Source organism: Microtus ochrogaster, chromosome 1 (genome assembly GCF_000317375.1).
Source record: "Microtus ochrogaster isolate Prairie Vole_2 chromosome 1, MicOch1.0, whole genome shotgun sequence".
Taxonomy (NCBI): domain Eukaryota; kingdom Metazoa; phylum Chordata; class Mammalia; order Rodentia; family Cricetidae; genus Microtus; species Microtus ochrogaster.
The window spans coordinates 75,433,158-75,436,145 of NC_022009.1; the positions used below are offsets into that span (position 1 = coordinate 75,433,158).

At 40.6% G+C, this 2,988-nt stretch overlaps 1 protein-coding gene across 3 annotated transcripts in view; it reads right to left on the reverse strand.

Moving 5' to 3' along the window:
* Positions 1-2,988, reverse strand: part of Dock4 (dedicator of cytokinesis 4) — a 393,633-nt gene that overhangs the window by 130,737 nt on the left and 259,908 nt on the right. The gene's annotated exons all lie outside the window — the stretch shown is intronic.

Genomic DNA, 2,988 nt, shown 5'->3' on the forward strand with positions numbered 1-2,988 from the left:
CTTCATTGGAGGAAAAGGTCCTCTCTGAGGGTCTTTCAGAATTATTAAGCATAATTTCCTCTTCTAGCATTTAGGAACTGGAAATCTTCCGGATAGAATTATAAACAGAATTTGGTTTTTTAGGAAAATCCACCAACAATGTGTAAAAAGAATTAAGTATGGATGTTGAACTCTGATCAATTTTAGCTGAGTTTCTAGCTCTGTCGCTCCCAATGTGAATGTTCTGGTGAGGATATTGAAGCACTTGGGATTCCTGCTGTCCTTGCCTAACACCTCACTGTCTTGTAAGGAGACTTGATGTATATAGGCTTTAACATGGTCTGGGAGACACTGGAAATGCCAAAGAAATCCCATTTGACAACCATCGGAAAAACTTTTTCAAATGATGCTGATACTTATCCAACATGCCATGTAAAAGCTGTTGAACCATCATCACCTGAACACCACCAGTTAAGGAATTATTTCAGGTCATCTAAGTGTCCCGTGGAATAAGGAGAGGCTCTATTCGTTTTCCCAGTTCCTCCCCCCCTCCCCCAGACTTCTCGCAGCTCTGTAGCAGAACACCTGTGGCCACCTTCTCTGCCCCTCTGTTCCCATCTCCTGTGGATCCCACAGACCTTCCTTTCTAACATCCTTCCTCCCAAGTGTGCCTTTGTCTCAGCATCCAACCCCAGCAGGCAAGCCCTACTAACTGAAGAGCCACTCCTCCTAGGGCAACAAGTAGGCTGACCTTGGAGCCCACACCTCCAGATCCACACCTCCCCCAGATCCAACCTCCCAGTCATATCACCCCAGCTCTGCAGCAGGAAACCTACTGAGGTCTCCCTTTCCTCTCTGACCCCATTTCCTAAGGATCACAAAGGTCTTCGCCTCCATCCTTCCTTCCCCCACCTCATCCCATTATCCCAGCCTCCAATGTCAGCAAGTATATATACACCCCAAGAACACACCAGCTGAGCAGGCCAGGGAAACAGGTTCGCAAAATAATGTTTCTAATATGCAGAACAGAGCCACCACACTTTCCTAAAGTTTAGGGAGGAAGCTGAAACCAAGGACCAAAACACTCATCTATCAGAGACAAAGTCAGATACCATCACCCAGACCTACAATGATGTCCAGTTGTCATCTTAAACCACAGCCAACAATAGTCAAAACAATATGTCTGTACTGAAGCCCAGCAACCCTGAATATTCCAAGATAGCTGAAGCCCCAAAAAATATCTGAAAATAGGCTGTATGAAGATGATATTGATCCATAAGAAATGAATAAACCCCTTCAATAAATCGAGAAAAACACAAACAAATAGTATGAAAAAATGAATAAATTGCTTAAAGAAATCCAGGAAAGCACACACAAGGCAAGGAAATGAACAAAATAATGCAAGACCTGAACATGGAAGTAGATTTGAGGAAGAAAACCCAAACTGAGAGATTGCTGGAAATGAAACTTTGGGGATTTATAACAGGAACCACAGGGGAAGGTTTCACCAACAGAATACAAAATATGGAAGAAAGAATCTCAGGGTCTGAAGATATGATAGAAAAAAATGGATACATTGGTCAAAGAAAATGTTAAATTGAAAATTTTCTTCATATAAAACATCCAGGAAATCTGGGACACTATAAAAAATACCAAATCTAAGAGCAATAGGAATAGTGGAGAAGAAAACCCAGTTCAAAGGCCAAGAAAGTATTTTCAGCAAAATCACAGAATACTTTCCTAACCTAAAGAAGGAAATACCTATAAAGTTAAAAGGAACACACAGAATACCAAACAGACTAGAAAAGAAAGTCCCTTTGGCACATGGGTGGTTTGAGAGAAGACAGTCCCTAAAGGGAGTGGCACTATTAGGAGGTATAGTCTTGTTGCAGTGGGAATGCTTTTGTTGGAGGAGCTATGTTTGTATTGCAGAGGACTTTGAGGTCACTTATGCTCAAGATACTGACCAGTGTGTTAGTTCACTTCCTATTGCCTGCACAAGATGTCAAACTATCAGCTCCTTCTTCAGCACCAAGTCTGCCTGCACACCTCCATGTTCCATTATGATGATAATGGAGTAAACCTCTGAACTGTAAGTGAGCCACCCCAATTAAAAGTTTTCCTATATAAGAGTTGCCGTGGTCATGGTGTCTCTTCAGAACAATAGAAACACTAACTAAGACAGTACATAACAATCAAAACATTAAACATACAGAACAAAGAAAGACTATTAAAATTTCCAAGAGAAAAAGATGAAGTAACACAAAAAGGCAGAACTATTAGGATTACACCTGACTCCTCATTGGAGATTCTAAAAGCCAGAAGGTCCTGGGCAGATGTGCTGCAGACTCAAAAAAAGGGAAAGACACACACACACACACACACACACACACACACACACACACACACCCCAATACCATCAACAGCAAAATAAAAGAATCATAATCACTGCTCATTAATATCTCTCAACATAATTTGTCGCAATTCCAACAATAAAAAGACAAAAATTAACAGAATGGATGCAAAAACAGGATCCAACCTTCTGCTCTACCCAAGAAACATACCTTAACATCAAAGATTAGCTCAGAAAAAGGGTTGGGAAAAAATATTCCAAGCAAATGGACCACAGAAACATGTCAGGGTTGCTATTTTAATACCTAACAAAATAGACTTCAAACCAAAACTAATCAAAAGAGACATGGAAGGCCAATTCATACTCATCAAAGGAAAAATCCACCAAGATGACATTTCAAATCTTAGCATCTATGCTCCAAACACAAGGGCATTCAAGTTTGTAAAAGGAACACTACTGGCAGTGGACGATTTCAATACTCCACTCTCACCTATAAAAAGGTCATCCAGATAAAAGCTAAACAGTGAAATCATGTTCTAAACCAAATGGGCCTGACAGATAACTACAGACCATTTTCACCCAAACATAAAAGAATATACCTTCCTCTCAGCACCTCATGGAGCTTTCTCCAAAACTGACCATATACTCAGACACAA